Here is a 20,726-nt window from a genome sequence, read left to right as displayed (position 1 = left end):
ATATCTGAATACATCACTAGTGGCTCAGCTTATTCACCTTCCCATCATCTACAATCATATTGCATAGTATAACACATGAGTTTTTATCTTTCAAGTCCTTCCCATCATCTACAATCATATTGCATAGTATAACACATGAGTTTTTATCTTTCAAGTCCGACCTCGTGCCTTTATTTCTTTCAAGCCGTTTGGAATTTTTAAATTTGTATTATAAAGTTTAATAAATATATAAATACGAGTTGACGTTAACCCGCGCGCTGCGGCGGGATGTTGATTATAGTATCGGTATATGATATGCGAAACGAAAATTCTTTTTTTTTTATGCAAAACATAGGTTCACTAGTACAGATTTGATCAAAAGATGCGGTTAAATTGGCTATGAGATGCGGTTTTAGACCCGCATCTTATGGCAAGGCATCTTTTGACTATATGCCAAGAGATGCGGTTCCAAGAGATGCGGTTCTAGAACCGCATCTTTTGATAGAACCGCATCTTTTGAAATATTAACAAAAAACTACTTTTCCATAATATTCTCTAGAGATGCGGTTTTAGAACCGCATCTTTTGATATATTAACAAAAATCTATTCCTAATATACTCAAGAGATGGGGTTCTAGAACCGCATCTGTTGGCATTTAGAGTAAATAATATAAAAAATTTAAAAATCCCATGATTAACAAACTGTCTAATATTTAAAATAAAATATATAAAAAACAAAATTAATTAGAATGAATATAATACAACCCAAGAATATAAAATACAAAGTTTTCAAAGTAACACACTATTACAAAAGTTTTCCTCTAACACAACAATTCTAACAATACATATAACTCTAAATATGAAAGTGATACACAATAACTTCCTGAACCGACCGATGTCTTCATACTTTAAACCCAAACCAACGTCTTCAATCCATGCTTGCAACCGGAATTGTAGAGAAGAAAAGTTCTTTAAACTAACCCAAACAGTGCCCTATGATAATCAAATTTCAACTTTATAGCAGCACGAACTACATTGCAAAAACATGTCATTAAGAGACTAGACTGATACATGGGCATGGTCTGTGTTACACGTGGTTATTATTATCGTACCTCATTGATGGCTTTTGACAATTATCTGTTTTTCATGTGCAAAAACAATCTCACTAGTTCTTGCGATTATCAAATGAAGACATTAAATAACAATTATGGATATGTAAATATATATTATATACATTAGGAACCGTAAGAAAAGGCTTTAAAACTAGAAAGATCATTCTGTATCAATACATATCTTTATACTTTCTTAAATAGAAATGAACATTAAATGGTCAAATTTGAGCTAACCTTGAGATACCTTTACGGAGTTCATGTCCAGACCCCAAACACCTCCTTAATCCTACGCTCCATCAAGTCTACGACCATAGATTCAATTTCCTCACCCGAAGTCTTCTCTTGTGTATTCCATTTTTGAAAAACAAACAAAATAAAATATCTAAATGTATAAAATAAATTAAAAGGATGATATACCTTGAGAGTGCCTTAGACTTACAGACAATTGTTCTCCAAAAGGAATACCACCCTAGATGCATATTTCAAGGACTATGACCAAAAGGATATTTCCAGAATTCCTATCATGAACAATAACATAATCACAGTTAACACTTCAAATATATGTGCAACAGAAATAGTTTCATTGGACTTCAGAACATATGCATAGATAAAACTGTGAGAAGTACCAGTAGAGCACATAGCTATCAGAAAGCCTTCCATATGCTGTTTAAGTCTAATTAGTTTTGTTGCTTTAAAACCGAATATTTTTCCACAAAACAATTGATCTAACAAGCCATGACAATAAGCTCTTAAAAAGAAAGTCAAAATAAAAAAAAAAAAATCTCAACCAAAAAAGATAAAATAAGTTCAACAGGTAATTATAACAACAAAATTTTAACATCAACTTTCAGACAAAGATGTTAGATGTCAATTGGCTACAACCTAAATATCTTAAACATGTTAGCAAAATCGAAATATAATTAAACTAAACTTACCCAGCTCTATGTGGCATTTCATCAAATAGGTTGTGTGCAAACTGCAAAGCACCAAATAAACATACGAATTTAATTTAAGAGTACAATGAACAATAACAATCAAAATCCCTTATCAAGCTCAAGCGTCAAATACATTAAATCAAATGTGATTTAACAGAGTTGAAATGCAATGGGAAGGCTGGATTGAAAATTACATGTGGTGGTGCGATGGTAGTGCAGTGGACAACAAGAGATATAGAGAGAATCATTCGTGTTGTAGCGGTGAGCAACTGTGATCAAATCATCTTCAAGAATCATCCACAACTCAATATCTCTGTTTATCGCAGTTGGATTTGGGGGCAGGGGAACCGATTTATGGCTGAGATGTAGGGGAGAAAGGAGAATTAATGAATGGGCGGTTAACTTTTAAAAGTGAGAAATTTTGAGTGGGAATTTAATTTGAGGGAAAAGAGATATAGGAGGGAAGCTTAAATTGTATTGAAAATTAACAAAACGTAGATTATTATTTCTTTTAAATCATATAAATAAACTGAATTCAGCCAAAGGATATTAAAGTAAACTAAAAATATTATAAATTATATCTAAAATAAAGAAGTGTGATCCGTGAGGGTTGCAAACGAGGCGAGCACGAGTTCGAGCTCGTTTAACTAATGAAAGCTCGAGCTCAAGCTCATTTCGAGCTTTGTTTCTAATGCTCAAACTCGGCTTATTGGTAGTTTTTCAAGTTTGAGCTCGCGTTAGACTTGACTCGTTTATTATTTATTATTTACTTTATATTGATTACACTTATTATTTATATATAATTTAATTATTTTTATTTTTTATTTTTTATAACTAGTATTTATGATTATTTAAATATAAGTTATACATATATATATATATAAATTAAAATTTATAAAAAAATGGGTTGGTTTAGGCTCGTGAGCTGGCTTGAGCTCGACAAGCAACATTTGGGCTCGTTTATTAAACGAGCTTGTTTTTAGGCTCGGGATACAGACTCATAACAAAACCTAGAACTAGGAAATTAAAAACATTAAGTACTCTGTAGTCGCACATGTGTGGAGTGTGTGTATGTGCGCACGCATGACTTAGTGAGTCAGAGAGAGAGAGAGGGAGAGAGTAAAAAATAAAATTCCAATGAGAACAAACTACTGCATGTTGATAACGAGTAGCAATTGCCCATTCACGATCGGAGTCGATGGTGCGACATTTCACGTTAGAGGTTTTGGAGGGTTAAGGCTAGACTGTTCACAGTGGAGGTTTTCGAGGCGTTGGAGATTCTGTATTGATAGGGTAGGTTTTGGCAGGTGGGGTATTTGGGCGGGTCGGGTTGGATTTTGAGTGAGTAGTTGCCTTTTGGGTGGTTCTTGGGTGCGATTAGCCAGGCAACAATGGACAAAAGAAAACATCTTTATACGGCAAATTCATAATGGACAATAATAGATCATATACGCCTTAACGGACCATATTGGGCCTTAATGGATTACAGTGGACAATAATATATCATGTGTGTCTTAACAGATCATATTAGGCCTTACAGGATCACAGTGGACGATAATAGATCATATGTGTCCTAACGGATCATATTGGGCCTTAATGGATCACAAAAGATAATAAATTCCTGTACGTCTTAATGGACCATATTGGGCCTTAATGGATCACATTGAACAATAATATATCATATGTCTTCACAGAGCATATTAGGCCTTAGAAGATCACAATGGACAATAATAGATCATACGTGTCCTAACGGATCATATTGGGCCTTAATAGATTACAAAAGACATTAGCAAATCGTGTACGTCTTAACGAACCATATTTACCTTAACGGTTTACAGTGTACAATAGTAGATCATATATATATCTTAACAGACCTCATTAGGCCTTGATGGATCACAATGGTCAATGATATCGTATATGTGTAGTTTATTATAGTATCATATAGTTAGGGCTGTCCAAAAAGCTTGCGGCTTGGAGCTTGCTCGGATTTAGCTCGGAAAAAGCTCGCTCGATATAGCTCGGTTTGAAAGTGAGCCGAGCCGGCTCGGCTTGGTTAGAAAGTGAGCCTAGCTCGGCTCGGCTCGTGACGAGCCAAATTGGCTCGATTTGGCTCTCTTGGTACTCGGCTCGACTTAGCTCAAATTATTTTACATATAATATATTTTATTCTTATATACATATAATATATTACAGAAAAGTGATTATTATTTACATGTATTTAGGCTTGTAATTTGATATATATGACATATTTAAAGGTTGAATGTCGTGCTAATAAACAAATATTGTATTTACTTAAAATATAAAACTTATTTTGCGTTGTTGAACGTGATTTTGACTTGTAATGTTTTTGGTTGAACTTATTTTGAATATGTTATTTTGAAGTATTGAATAATATTTTAGAATACTGAATTTTGAGAGCTATGTTTTAATTTTTATTTTTAAAATCGAGTCAAACCAAGCCGAGCCGAGCCAGCTCGGTTTAAAACCAAGCCGAGCCCGAGCTTAGATTTTCAGCTCGGTTTATAATCGAGCGGAGCCCGAGCTTGCCCTAGCTCGGCTCGGCTCGGCTCGTGAACAACCCTACATATCATATAGTTATGGTTAATCTTTTAAGATTTTTTTTAAAAACTTTCTAAAACTATAAATATCGTATAAAGAAGTTAGTAAAAATAGTAGTTCTACACATAAAAATTCTATACGACGCATATATCACTATACGCGTTGTATTGTAGCATTATTTAATGTAAGTAAAAACCATATATGACGCATATAATGTTATGCGCGTTTTATAGAGATGTCAAACAATTTTTGGGGGTGTATAATTACCATCGCACGACGAATATAAAAAAGACATGAATAATAAATATGTAATATGCTCATTGCTTTATAGCCTAGTGGCATCTTTGAGGTGAGATAAAGCCTTGTGACCAACAGGTTCTGAGTTCGATTCCTATAAGAGGGGATTTCTCATATTTATTGGATTTACTCCTGAATTGGTGTATATGCATTTATGGCTCGTGAAGATGCATATGGTTGAGTAGTTCTGCTGGTGACACGATGCTACCCCAAGTAGTATACGTTAGTGATCCAACTTTGCCATTCAAAAAAATATATCTAACCTACCTTGGTATCAAATGATGAGTGAATTCAGTGATAAAAAATAAATTATAATCTATTGTAAAATATAATTTTTTAGTCTATGTTTTTTAGGTGTTTATAATTTAATCGCTCAAACAAAATAATGAGAAAATAGAAAAAGGGATTATGGGCGTTTGGATATGTTTTTAAGCTAGTATTTAATTGGAAAAGTTAAAAAAGAAAAATAAAAAAATCGATTTTTTATGAAATCTTTTTTTCAGATATTAAAGGAAGAAGATGATGATAAAATTTTGAAATCTATTGTTTCAGGTATTATTAAAGGAAGAAGATAATAATCAAAAATTTGAAATCAATATCAAGAGAGGCTTTTGTTGATTTTTCATACATGCAAAAGATGCGGTTACACTAGAACCGCATCTTTTGTGCGATGTTTTTTTTCAAACTAAATGCATGACCATCGGATGAATCAAAAGATGCAAAAGATGCGGTTTCATTAGACCCGCATCTTTTGGATGATGTTTTTTTCAAGATGAATACATGGCTTTATCATATGAATCAAAAGATGCGGTTGCAACCTACCAACCGCATCTTTTGAAAATCCCATGGCATCTTTTGCCTATTTATGTACTAGTGGTTGCATTTAGTATCACAATATCAGATGTGTAACACAAATTAACTTTATATATGCAATACGTACTTTTCATTGTTAAATTAAACTTAATGAACAACAAAAATGCCAAGTTTCAATATCTTCAAAACAAATCTAACATATTCAGTGATGAAAACAATAAATCCTTACCTTATTCAATCTATTGATTAAAATGCGACAAACAATACATCAACGACAAAATTATGATAAATAGATTTGAGATGAATTTTTGGTAGAGATTTGTCAAGGTTGAGAAGGAAAAGCAAACAGAGAGGCATATACCTGAATCCGTTGACAATTTAAAAATTAAATATTTTAAAGTGTTAACTCAATATCAATTTGTATATGCAGAAAATTATTGTATCTTCAAAGGACAATTTCATATCAATATATCATCAATCCCATTGATAGAATTATATTTACACATGATCATCAAATTTATATGTATCACCGTGTATCTATCTTCATGAATAAATAAAATATCAACAATCAAAATTGGGTATGACCAAATCAACCAAATTCAAAACGAAAAATTCAGAAAATGACGAAAAAATGAATCACAAAGTTGATATAATAAGATTATCCCGCGTGAATTTAGTCGGTGTTGATTTAATTCTTTACAATAACGGATTAATAGTAACGCTAACTTTGCACAGCAAAGACCTAACAAAAGAATTGAAATCCCCTAAACCCAAAGAAAAATGCATAAATAGGAAAATTCAATAGGTTTTAGGGAAAAAGTGAGAAATACTATAGAAAACTACACTTCCCCATGATCCATCATTATCTTCTTGTCAACAGATTAAATTCCCATAATGGTTTCATGTCCGATTCAGAGGGTAATTAACGTATACACATGAAGACACATGTATACATGAAAAACGGTAATTAACGTAAACACATGAAAACACGTGCCTTGTTCACACCATACAAACAAAGAACAATATATAAATCAAACAATTGCATAAAATTCTTGTAGTTGCTAGTTTCTCAAATCTGAATATAAATAAAAACACATATTTTATTGAGTCATGGTTCATCAGTATGTGATCCATCATTCGTCTACAAACCTCACAATTTTATTGAGTCATGGATCATCAGTATGTGATCCATCATTGATTTATTATTTCTACACAATCACTTTTATTTGTTATGTAAGTCTCTGTTCTTTGTTTGAATGATGGTAGCGAGAACATACCAGAATCAAACGAAAGTGCTATGACGATCAGTAACGGAGGAAACCGAAGGCGGTGAGAGAAAAATAGAAAAATGACTAAAAAAATGGCAGTTAAGGTTACGCTCGGATATATGGCGGTGGTGAGATGGCAGGAAAAAATGTATACTTGTTCATTTGAATGGTGCGTCGGTTTTTTAGAATGTTTTTAATCGGTGCTATATGTAAACATGTTGGTATTAAGATGTTGCGAATTGAAAGGTCATGACTTTTGGCTTGAAGGGTTGTTTCTTTTTGAAGGGGTGTGATATATTTAAAAGTTGTCACTTTTTTGTAAGGGGTGTGATACATTTAAAAGTGGTTTAAAGGGTTGTGTCTTTTTGAATGGGTGTGATTCAAACCATGGTGTCTTAAGTTGCTTTTTGTAGTGTTGGTATTAAGATGTTGCGAATTGAAAGGTCATGACTTTTGGCTTGAAGGGTTGTTTCTTTTTGAAGGGGTGTGATATATTTAAAAGTTGTCACTCTTTTTGTAAGGGGTGTGATACATTTAAAGTGGTTTGAAGGGTTGTGTCTTTTTGAAGGGGTGTGATTCAAACCATGGTGTCTTAAGTTGCTTTTTGTAGGGTTATATAATTTTAAAATGATGATTTATCATAAATCTATAAATTTATTAACATATAAACATTTAATAATTTATTAATAAATCTATATTTTCAACTTTAAATACACACCAAAATTTCAAAATTAAAATTACCATTAATGGTGAAGGATGATAACTAGGCTAAAATACACCCTTCAAAGCCTCCATTGAAGATGCTTTTAGTTAAGATGCTTCACACTAGGGGTGACAACGAGTAAAGCCGTCATTTGTTCATGGGTAGTTTTTCAAGCCCGAACCAAAAGTCGTTTATTATTTATTAAGTATTCAATTATTATGTGCTTATACATACACAACTTTATATATATTTGTCTTATATATAATATAATATGTATATATTTAGTCAATTTATCATATTTTCATATACAATAATGAACATGTAAGTAATATGTTTGTTTAGACTCTTGAGCTTAATCTAGGAATGACAAGTGAAAATTAGGCTCAAGCGGACTTCAATAGACCTGAGCCGGTTTAAACTCGGTTCAATTGATTTTTTAGCGAGCCAATTTTAAGTAGCTTGTGATAGGAGTACGACTCGATATCGGCTATGAAATTAAAACTCTAAATAAAACGGATAGATCTAACGGTCTCTTGTGATACAGACACACCACACAAGAAATCGATTAGGGCAAACTAAACGAGAATCAAGATACAGAAACACCACTTGATTCTAATCTAGGCTCCAAGAACACCATTCAAGTTGCCACACTTGAACTAGCATGGAAGAATTAATTACTCTCAAAATCCATTGAGAAAATTAACACACAAAAATTTCAAACTCATCAAAAACTGCCTTCCTTAGTGTGCTTACGATTTACATATAGAAAAGAAATGAAGAAACTAACCCACTACCTAAAAACATGCAAACTGACTTTGACCACTACCTAAAACTTTGAATTAAAATGCAGAAAAATAAAAAGAAGGAAACGTGGGAATTAAGTTGTTTAAAATTGGAAATGGAATAAAAAATAAAACCTGGCTCCATTTTGTTGCTCATGGGTCGGATCATGGTGGGTCTTCGGGTTAGGATGCCGGTAAAAATGTGACCCAATTAATCCATTTTAGCAACTGAACCTGATGTATATCAGCTTGTGACCAGATCGGGTTGTTTAAAGCGTGTATAACACTAAATGAATGACATGGTGAAACATCATTAAATCAAAAGTATGCTTGTTTGAGGAAATTGAGTGACGTGGGGGTTGGGAGGGGGGGTCTAAACTCTAAAGATGAGACAAGTGTTCATAGGCACAAATAGCACACTTGACATTTAGAAATTGGCCCAATGTCAGTTTCCATAAGGGCCTTCCAAAGTGCGATCTACTGTTCACACTGTTGGCCTGTCTCTTTAGTCGGTGAGACTTTTGGGTAGAGGTACATAAAACTGATTTTTGGCCAAATTGGATTGGTTATAAAGGTAAAACCGGATCTGGTCAAATCGGTTTGGATTAGAAACCGGTTACAATTCGGTTCAGTACAACTTTTATCAGTTTTATTCATGTTTCAACAAAACTGGTTTTAACCCGTTCAAAACGGATTGATTGGGGGCCGGTTTCACCCAAACTAGTTTCTCTATCAGTTCAAGATCCTGAACCAGATTGAACGTATACCTCTACTTTTGGGTGGTAAATACCGGTTACAAATTAACAATTAGGCCTCTAGTTAAATTAAGTCAAGCTTAACCTAGTCTCAAATCCAACTCAATAGCTTAACAAGCCTTCATGGATCTTGATGTAGCCTCAAGTTCCTCGAGTTCATGTCCATAAAATGCAAGATGGGTTCACGAAATTCGTTTTACATGCTGATGTGCTAAAAGTGGTCTAATTAAACTAACTAATTTTAACCCTAAACTAGACACTCTAAGTTTTAAATTTATAAGACTAAGACTCTCTAAACCTAGACCACACAACCGGCAAGTGTACCGGTCAATGCAGTATAGCCTAAGTAAGTCCGAGTATCGAACCCACGAGACTCTCTAATTACGTTGACTAGACTCGACTAACTTAACTGACCTAACTGAATTACTTGTTTTTATTGTTTTGGGGGGTTTTCTAACAATCCTAAAATTGAAATTAAATTTAAACTAATTAACTAGATTAACTAAGACGCGATTTAGACGAAGATTGTGACCAGAGATGACGAATAACTACCTAGGCTAGAATCCTATTTAACTAGGAATGGATTTCTATTCGAAACTAAAGTGGTATGGAACCGGGATCTTCGTATGCTAAACCCTAAGAAATCCCTACTAAGACCTCCCGACCCTTCTCAGGAAGAAACCTGTGAGACTCTACAGGGCTGTTATGACTACCGGTTGGTTAGACTTCCTCTCAGTCCTCTAACTTCTTTAAAAGTGCCTTAATCCGACAATCTACCTCTCAGCGTGAAAGTCTAAGACAACTATGGATTTTAATTTAGTTTAATAGACACGAATATGATTAGGGAACTAAGACCGATTTCTCTCAAAACCTAATCCTAGCTATATATCAAATTGAGACCTATTAATAACCTCGAGCCTCTCAGCGACAAGATTAGCAGAATATCAAGTTCTAAATATATTTTATTTACCGTTTCTAAGGTTATTGGCCAATTCACCCAAAGACTACCCGAACCCGCAAAGACTCGAACAATCAACACAAACCTATCCTATGAAAGACATTCACCAAGGTTCATGTGAAACGAATAAACAATCAATAATCAAAACTAGATACGCATACGCACTAAGTTAAAGATTCCAAAGTTCTTTACTTTTTAAGAAAAACCCATACACACGATAATAAACGAAGAGAAATCCAAACTTTATTAAATATTCATCTTAACCTAGGTAGCAAAGGAAGTCTAGCCAAAAACCATAACCAAGAATGCAATACAAGTCTTAAAATAATAAATCATAGTCATGAATTCAATAAACAAAAAGTATATCGAACCAATAAATTAATTATTTGCAAACCCGTAATCGAATCTTGAATCGCGGCCTTGAAACTTGAACCGTATGAAACCCCTGCTCCAGATCGTTCCTTCTGTTCGTCGTCTGCTCCTAACAGCCGTCCCCTCTCGAAGTCGTCTGATGTTGATTATATATTGCGTCTGACCTCTTCGTAATGGGCCATTCAGCCGTAATCTCTATTCCAACAATATGGCTGCCTCCCTTCTATTGTAATCCCATCTCAATATTTATTGGGCCTGCTTCAGCTAATTCCAACCATAGAGCCCAATTCGACAAAAAAAACAATTCTGATCAAACAAAACAATTGGGTCGGTCAACACAATTCACAATTCACATGGATTCCTTTATTTTGTCATGGAATTAATTCCATCTTTGAGCACTTTTGTAATTTTGTTCCCTCAATCTTTTGCAACATGTCACTATGAAATTTTTCACTTCCATATATGCCACTTTGGGTCCCTCGCCTTTAATATATAAATTAGAGATAGTGGCATCGGCCCACTCACATAAAATAGCTGCAAATTTACTTCGGTCTCTGGCACCCCACTCTGCCCAACTGGCTGGTTATTTCCATATTACTCGTTTTTGCTCCATTTGCACCAGGACTTGCCAAAACACAAAATAATATAATATACTACTAAAACTAAATAAAAACAAATAAAAACTATACAATAATTATACAATTTACACGGGACAAATATGTGTATTTTACCCCACATCAAATATCCCCACACTAAATCTTTTTTCGTCCCCGAAAAAGAATCTATGCAAACGGAATCATAGTCGGAATAGTTGAACGGGCCAAAAGCTTAAGTTATTTTATTTAAATCGACGCTCATGTTAGCCGCGATTGCAAGTATAATGATCCTCTTAAATCCAACCCGGTTCCAAGCCCTTATCATGCAATTTAGGTTCAAGTTCGGTCAATCCACCTAGGGTCTCACGCTAAGAATTGCAAGTCCACCTAATCCCCCCTCAAGCTTATAGGACAAAAGGAACCACCACTGGGTTATTTCCTAACCGCCTTATACCAAGATCAAGAGAGTTTAGAATCAAATCTATTCTCTTTTTTTTCTTTTCCTTTTCTTTTCGAGCGTAGACGTTGCTTTCCCTAACCCAGAGGTATTCCGGCTGTAGAGTCGCTATCCCCAACCACAGATTACATAGGCTTCGGTACTTTTTATTTATTTATTTTTTTTATTTGCAAGGTCGATTTCACACACCCTAGAGGTAATCCGGCTGTAGAGTCGCTATCCCCAACCACAGACTACATAGAAATAGCTACTTTCATTTAGTTTCTAGCTCGTTTATTTATTTATTATTTTTTTTCTTTTTCAACGAGATAATGACCAAAAACTCTAACGATCTTAGCTTATAACGGCATCCCTTATACTATTATCGACGGTTTCAATTTCCCCACTTTCCCTAGATGAGAACCCACTAGTAGACCGACAATTAGGTATATTTAAGTTCAAAGTAACCTAGAACCGAATCGAGCCTACCCGCACATCCCAAACTAGACATAAGCTCAATTGAATTATCTCATATTATTATTATTTGAACCCGAACAAAAACCCGACTTTTTTTTTATCATTTTCCGTTTTATTTTTGAACTTCTTTAAATCGAAAGACATTTTCTGATTTTTCAATTTTTTTTGGATTTTTTAATTTTTATTTTTTTTATGACTCGAGACTCTACTAACTAGACACTAAACGATAGTTCCCATCCCCACACTTAAACTCTACATTGCCCTCAATGTAGGATGGAAACCGACTCAAAAACTAAAATAAATAAGACATAAAAGACAAAGGGCATAACTGGAAAGGACTTAGCTGGTTAATTATCGCATAAGCTCCGAAACTCTTGTCCAATCCAGCTCGATCGTATAGCATTTCGTTTGCGATCGGCTTTTGACACAGACTGGTATACTTGGTAAATGCCTGAAATTTGACACGCAGCTCCAAAATCACCCGAATGGAGATTGCGTACGGGTGGTACAATTCAAACCTGCATAAACAAAAATAAACAAAAACTAAAGCAATACCGACTCTAAAAAAAACGACTAAAAAAACTACTAAATAAGACTCAATATACAAAAACTACTAACTACCGAAAATACACCAAATATATAAATTTTACAAACTCTACAAGAAACCTCCCCACACTTGAACTTAATCAGGAGGTTTCTCCTTGATCTGGACCCTATCTAACCCGTTTAATTCCACCCGATCTTCAAAAATAGTTAAAAATTTACTGGTGGAATAATAAAATATTTTGAAAATCTTAACGGGTCAGACCACCAAAATTTATACTTACCTGGAAGGAACCAAATGCGCGACATGTAATGCGAATATTGGTCGTGCGCCAACGGCTCCTTCTTGTACCAGCCTTCATTCCTCTTCCGTTTTCCATCTTTTCTTTTTCTTTTCTTTGCCTTCTCCCGTGGTTTCGATTTTTTAGTCGCACTCGTTATCAGTACCACGGGCCAGCTATGGTGTTCTTCATCTTCCACCATTCCCTCTACTTCCTTGGGAAGATCCCCACACTTAATTTCTACATGCGGTGTGGGTTCACTTATTTTCTCGGGTTTAACTTCTAGTAGGGCTTCTAAATTTGCTAAATCACCTAATGGATCAACTTCCCCTACTTGTTCAGATTCTGATAAACCTTCTAACTCCCCTAAAAACTCATCTTCCCAACTTAACACTTTTTTCTCTACCTCATCATCAAACAGACTATGTCACACCCCCAAAATCCACTCTTGGACTACCACCGCTTGGAGGAGTGACATGACCAGGATCAAGCCACCAATCATATCGAACACAGCATTTAATAATAAAAATAGATAATGTAATTCATCACGACATGATTGATGTTCAAAACCAAACTTTGTTTAAGTAGCGGAAGCATGTAAATAAACCCAACATAGTTAACAACTTAAAATGTCATAAATGTTTAGCAAGCATTCACTAATCCTTGTCCACAACGACCTGCTCCTCCTTGTGCAAGCTCCAGAAGTACCTAAGGTCCTGCAAGGCATGCAGCAGAGAGTCAACAACTAGTTGAGCGAGTTCACAGTTAATAGTTCAGTAATAGTATAGTGTGAGTAGTAGCAAGTTCGTTCGTTATATCATATATCATATTTCCATCGCGGCCTCCCAGGCAGGTATGCGAAGATGTTAGGGGATGTTCCTCCCAAGTATTCTAGACTAGGTTTATTAGTATCGCGGCCTACCAGGCAGGTGTGCGAAGATTAGTAAGTTTAGTTCGCGGCCTTCCTAAGGCAGGTGTGCGAAGTCAGTCATAATATCGCGGCCAACCCTTGGCAGGTGTGCGAAGATCAGTTCAGTGAGTGTTACTAGTCTAGTCGTATCGTATTGTTAGGTTCTATCAGCTGAGTATGTACAATAATTCAACAAAACCCATTCCCACCCGGGAACCCCATGCCTTGGCTGTGTGAACTCACCTTGGTTTGCTCGGCAGATACACAAAAGGTTCTTGAACTAAGGGTGGTCAACCACGTCCTAACAGGGTTACCACACAAGTCAGGTTTAGGTTCAATTAAAGCACGTATGATTACACATAGTTCAACATATTGCTAACACGTATCGATCATGGCAACATAGTACCCACATAGAATGTTTTAAATGTTATCAATTTAATCGTACGGATGAAGCCCACATATGTCTCGGCCCAACACGTTGTGCGATCAGCACATCCTTGTGCGATCCACAGCGTGTTGTGCGACCTGATAGAGCCCGGCCCAAACAATTAAACCGAACAACGACTTGTGCGATCAACTCTAATACCCAGCCCATGTCTACGGCCCAACCATTAAAATAGATAACCATCTTGTGCCGCCCAATCACAACAAACAACAACTATCCAGCACGGTCCATGTGTCTTGTGCGACTCATTTTGGGCTTAGAGGCCCAACCGTTAAACACATGCAACATGTGCGATCCAGCAGGCCTTGTGCGACTGGACGTGTCTTGTACGACTGACCAGACTTGTGCGAAAGAACCCCTTATGCGACTAGGGGCCTTGTGCGACCGGTTAACAAATTCCGGATTTCTTGCCAATCGGTTACAATCAATTTAATCAGTTTCCTTTTTACACTTATCAATTAACAAGTTCCCAACTAATCATACAACACATAATAGATCAAACATGCATAATCCAATGTTTACTCAAGAACCCTAACCGAACCATACATGAACACAACTTATTAACATTTAATCGAATTAGACCTGATCATCAATCCGAGTTGTACTATATCACAGCCGGTTACTTCAAGCATCAAGTGATTAACAACTCTAAATCGATCTATAATACGGTACATGTGAGCCGATTTCATGACAAGTAAACATGTATCAATCAATCAACATAATCGATCATGTTAAACAAGAACCCTATATCATCATCATCATGACTGTTATAACACATATCAAAATATCAACCACAATTAATCAAACACTAACCGATTAATAGTAGTAGGAGGGTGACCCGAACAAGAGAATGATGCACGGTTGCCTTGTGCCGTCGAGTTCTAGAGAGAAGGAAGAGAAGAGGGAGCTAGGGTTTTGTGGATTTGTGTGTGTTAAGTGTTTTGTGACAAATGAGAAAACAAGTCCCTAGAGAGTGTTTGTTTGCGTAAGGGGAGTGGGCCGAGCCCAACTCGGCTGCCCTATGGTGTCCGATTACAAGGTGTGGCCCAAATGGGCTTGTGCGATCAATTCGTGTTGTGCGGTTCGCATAATCCATAACATAATAAATACACTCACATAACATATACCACATAACATTAAATCAAATAATGTAGCACACATAAGCATGTAACGGTCGCGTGCTGCCGCCATGCGTTGTCGTATTTGCGCGATCTTTTCTGTGGCGTCCACTACAATCTCTGGACCCGTGATCTGACTATCTCCCACCTCTGCCCAACAGAGAGGAGACCGGCATTTACGCCCGTACAATGCCTCGAATGGAGCGGCTTGTATGCTGGTGTGATAACTGTTATTGTACGAGAACTCCACCAAAGGGAGATGCTTTTCCCAGCCGTTGCCGAAATCGATAACACACGCCCTAAGCTTGTCTTCAAGGGTTTGGATCGTCCGCTCAGACTGCCCATCCGTCTGAGGATGATATGCGGTGCTCATGTCTAACCGCGAGCCGAAAGATTTGTGCATCGCTTGCCATAGCTCTGACGTGAATCGTGCATCCCGATCCGAAATGATGGAGGTGGGCGGGGGGGGGGGGGGTAAGTGCACGGTCCTCCCAACCGCCGGAGTGATCTCACTCCGGGAGCCGCTACCCGACCAAGCTAGCTCCGCGGTGACTTCCCCATGCCGAGTTCTTACCCTGGGCGACGTATGTCACTCCCAAGACTCGAACCCGGTACCTCTGGGAAGAGGTGGGTGTCGGTGGGCACCCCGTGCCTCGAAACAACTTCTTTAAGATAGATGTCTGCGAGAGTGGAGAACTTATCCGTTTCCTTTATAGCCAGGAAGTGTGCAGACTTTGTGAGTCGATCCACGATCACCCATATGGTATCATTCCTACGCTGGGACCTAGGTAAGCCTGTAACAAAATCCATGGAAATTTCTTCCCATTTCCACTGCGGTATCTTGGGTTGCTGAAGTAGACCCGCCGGTTTCTGATACTCCACTTTGACTTTTGCACAAGTCAAACACTTGCCGACGTAAGTAGCGATGTGGGCCTTCATGCTAGGCCACCAATATGTGGTTCTGATGTCATGGTACATTTTATCCGAACCTGGATGTACCGAGTAGCGAGACTTGTGTGCTTCATCCATCACAAGCTCTCGTAAACCGCCATAAAGTGGGACCCAAATACGCCCCGTTACATAGTAGGCGCCGTCTTCTTTTTGTTCCATTCGTTGCCTTGAGCCGCGTAAGGCTTCAGCCTTGACGTTTTCGGGTTTTAAAGCTTCTATCTGAGCAGTTCGTATCTGCGCAGGAAGACTGGACTGAATCGTAAGCTGTAGCGCTCGTACGCGCCTAGGTAGAGTGTCTTTCCGACTGAGAGCGTCAACCACAACATTGGCTTTGCCTGGATGGTACTTGGCGCATTCATAATCGTTCAGAAGTTCAACCCATCTTCGTTGACGCATGTTCAAATCCTTTTGCTTAAGGATATGCTCGAGACTCCTGTGATCGGTGTATATTGTGCACCTGGTACCGTACAGGTAGTGTCGCCATATCTTAAGCGCGAAAACAACAGCTCCCAGCTCTAAATCGTGCGTCGTGTAGTTCCGTTCATGAATCTTGAGCTGTCGCGAAGCGTAGGCAATAACCTTATCCCGTTGCATCAATACACACCCAAGTCCTTGTATCGATGCGTCACAATAGACTACAAAATCTTCCGTGCCTTCTGGCAATGAGAGAATAGGTGCGCTGCAAAGCCTATCCTTTAGGTACTGAAAAGCCGTTTCTTGTGTATTACCCCAACGATAGGTAACACCTTTCTGTGTCAACATAGTAAGCGGCTGTGCGATCTTTGAGAAGTCTTTGATGAATCGCCTGTAGTACCCCGCCAAACCCAAGAATTGGCGTATTTCCGTTGGTGTACGCAGTGCAGGCCAGTTTCTGATCGAATCTACCTTGGATGGATCGACATGAATCCCATCCCTGTTCACCACATGGCCTAAGAAGTGGACTTCACGAAGCCAGAAGTCACATTTCGAGAACTTGGCGTACAATTGCTCCTTCCGTAGTAGTTCCAAAATCAATCGTAGATGCTGCTCGTGCTCCTCCTGACTCTTGGAGTAGATCAGAATGTCGTCGATGAAAACTATCACGAACTTGTCTAAGTACGGCTTGCACACTCTGTTCATCAAATCCATAAATACGGCAGGCGCATTTGTTAACCCAAATGGCATGACAAGAAACTCGTAGTGACCGTAGCGAGTTCTGAATGCGGTCTTGGAGACGTCCTCATCCCGGACTCTCAGCTGATGATACCCTGACCTCAAGTCTATCTTGGAGTATTAACTCGACCCCTGCAACTGGTCGAATAAGTCGTCTATACGCGGAAGAGGATAACGGTTCTTCACCGTCACCTTGTTCAGTTCCCGGTAGTCGATGCACATCCTGAAGGTGCCATCTTTCTTTTTCACGAAAAGTACTGGAGCTCCCCAAGGCGATGAGCTTGGACGAATAAAGCCCTTTTCCAAGAGCTCTTGTAGTTGCTTTGACAGTTCATCCAGTTCGGTTGGGGCTAAACGATACGGTGCGCGGGCTATTGGTGCTGCTCCAGGAGCTAACTCAATCTGGAATTCGACTTGGCGGTGAGGCGGTAAACCGGGTAAATCTTCAGGAAACACCTGAGGAAAGTCACGTACAACTGGAATATCTTCCAACTTCTTTTCCCTTGCTGATGCGTCCGTGACAAGTGCCAGAATTGCAGTATGCCCCTTTCGTAAGCATTTCTGCGCCTTTAAGAAAGAGATGATGCCAACCACAGCACCACTCTTGTCGCCTTGAACTTCGAGAGGTTCCTGCCTAGAGCGAGGAATACGAATGACCTTTTCCTTGCACAAAATCTCTACGTGATGTTGGGATAACCAATCCATACCGATGACGACGTCGAAACTACCCAAAACTATGGGTATAAGGTCAATTGAGAAGGTCTGACCAGCTAAAACGATACTACAACCCTTGATTATGTGTGCGGCTTCTACACTCTTACCATTGGCTAGTTCTACGACGTGTTTGGTGTTTAGGGGTGTTGGGGTACGTTTTAACAATTTACTCATTTTCAAGGACATATAACTTGTATCAGCACCCGAATCAAATAAGACAGTAACATAAATATCGTCGAGAAGAAACTTACCCATAACTACGTTGGGATCATTCACTGCGTCACCCCGACCTAGCACAAAAGCACGACCCCGAGCTTCGTTGCCATTGTTGTTGTTTCCCCCGTTGTTGTTGTTGTTGTTCCCGTTGCCCTGATTGTTGTTGTTGCGATTCTGGTTCTGGTTCAGTTGAGGGCAATCACGTTTGTAGTGGCCTTCAGCCCCACACTGGAAACATCCCCGATTTCCACGCTGTGGCTGCTGCTGCTGGTTCTGTGGAGCTGGCGGTGGGAGTTGCTGGTTCTGATTTGCTGGCCGTGAGCTTCTACAATCCTTGGCCTCATGACCCGGCTTGAGGCATCTTTGACATCGTTCTCTGCGACACCTTCCACTGTGGTGTTTGTTGCACCTGTTACACCACGGGTGAATTCCCCGATATCCACTCTGCCCCTGACTGCCCGATGATTGCTGATTCGGACTCTGGTAGTCGTTGGTGCGACGCTGCTGTGCTTGGGACTGAACAGAAACTGATCCCTTGCTGGAATCCCCATCCCACTTTCTTTTGTTCTCGCTGGGGGTGGCAGAAGTAGTAGCTGGAGTAGTAGTAGCAGTAGTGGTAGCACTGATGCGTTTTGGCAGTTTGTTCTGATCCACTGCCTGATCGGTGAGTCGGTGAGCAAGACGCTGAATGTCTTGGATATTGTTGAGGTTTGCCGACGTCACGTGGCTCTGAATTTCTGGTGCAAGCCCCTTGAGATACAACTCAATGCGCTTAACTGGAGGGTCCACCATCGTTGGACATAAGATGGCCAGTTCGTTTGACCGTTTCGTGTAAGCCTCTATCTCTGACCCCGTCATCTTCAAGTGGTACAACTCATTCTCCAGCTTGTGAATGTCGTCTCGCGTGCAGTACTCACGCTTAATCAATTCCTTGAAGTCCTCCCAAGGTGTGGCGTTAGCAGCTGCCAACCCTAGGATCTGTACTTGCGCGTTCCACCAGGTGAGCGCAATCCCTTCCAACGTGCCAGTGGCATACTTGACCCTGCGAGCCTCAGGGCATTCGCACATTTCAAACACTGACTCTAGCTTCTCAAACCAATGGAGGAGTCCCACTGCCCCCTCGGTGCCACTGAAAGTACTTGGACGACAGTCCATGAAGTTCTTGAAAGTGCAGACAGGTTGCTGCGCGTGTTGACCTATTGTGTGCGAATAGGACGAAGTTAAATACAAGAGTTAATGTAGGATCTAAGGGTCCTAGTGTGAGTCTATACTGCAGGGTATACTACCTGCTTGAGCAGCTGCAAGTGCCGCAGCAACTTGAGCTTGAACGAGAGCCTCTAACTGGGCTTGTGTCATGTTAATTCGTCCAGACATGATCTTTATTGCAAAAGTAGAGTAGGTGAGAAAGGTTCGCGAGCAGTGCGATGACAGAAAAGTGTAAGCACGTAAGTGTTCTCAGGCAATAGTGTCATGTGTATCTAAGCGTAATGCGAGCAAAGTTCTATATAGTTCTAGCATGCAGGTAATGAACATAAACCATATTACCTAGGATGTCGAGTCTTGCACATGGAGCGAAGCGTCGTTGTGGATCGTTGAGAGCACTGTTCTGGTTATAGTCTGGTTTTAATAAAAACGTTTTCCCATATTAAAACCAAGTTCTCTATAACCAATGGCTCTGATACCAATCTGTCACACCCCCAAAATCCACTCTTGGATTACCACCGCTTGGAGGAGTGACATGACCAGGATCAAGCCACCAATCATATCGAACACAGCATTTAATAATAAAAATAGATAATGTAATTCATCACGACATGATTGATGTTCAAAACCAAACTTTGTTTAAGTAGCGGAAGCATGTAAATAAACCCAACATAGTTAACAGCTTAAAATGTCATAAATGTTTAGCAAGCATTCACTAATCCTTGTCCACAACGACCTGCTCCTCCTTGTGCAAGCTCCAGAAGTACCTAAGGTCCTGCAAGGCATGCAGCAGAGAGTCAACAACTAGTTGAGCGAGTTCACAGTTAATAGTTCAGTAATAGTATAGTGTGAGTAGTAGCAAGTTCGTTCGTTATATCATATATCATATTTCCATCGCGGCCTCCCAGGCAGGTATGCGAAGATGTTAGGGGATGTTCCTCCCAAGTATTCTAGACTAGGTTTATTAGTATCGCGGCCTACCAGGCAGGTGTGCGAAGATTAGTAAGTTTAGTTCGCGGCCTTCCTAAGGCAGGTGTGCGAAGTCAGTCATAATATCGCGGCCAACCCTTGGCAGGTGTGCGAAGATCAGTTCAGTGAGTGTTACTAGTCTAGTCTAGTCGTATCGTATTGTTAGGTTCTATCAGCTGAGTA

General features: G+C 38.9%; 1 protein-coding gene and 1 long non-coding RNA gene across 2 annotated transcripts in view; one reads left to right on the top strand and one right to left on the bottom strand.

Moving 5' to 3' along the window:
* The window catches only part of LOC110878887 (probable DNA-3-methyladenine glycosylase 2), a 51,675-nt gene that overhangs the window by 7,348 nt on the left and 23,601 nt on the right, over positions 1 to 20,726 (top strand). The window lies entirely within an intron of this gene.
* LOC110878892 lies at positions 709 to 2,456 on the bottom strand. Its single transcript, XR_002558292.2, has 3 exons — positions 2,220 to 2,456; positions 2,026 to 2,066; positions 709 to 1,608 (listed from the first exon to the last, which is right to left on the bottom strand). It is a non-coding gene; the product is annotated as an uncharacterized LOC110878892 (long non-coding RNA).

This window comes from Helianthus annuus, chromosome 9 (assembly GCF_002127325.2).
Source record: "Helianthus annuus cultivar XRQ/B chromosome 9, HanXRQr2.0-SUNRISE, whole genome shotgun sequence".
Lineage (NCBI taxonomy): Eukaryota > Viridiplantae > Streptophyta > Magnoliopsida > Asterales > Asteraceae > Helianthus > Helianthus annuus.
Note: the sequence above shows the minus strand (reverse complement) of the source record. Positions and strands in the feature narration are given on the sequence as shown.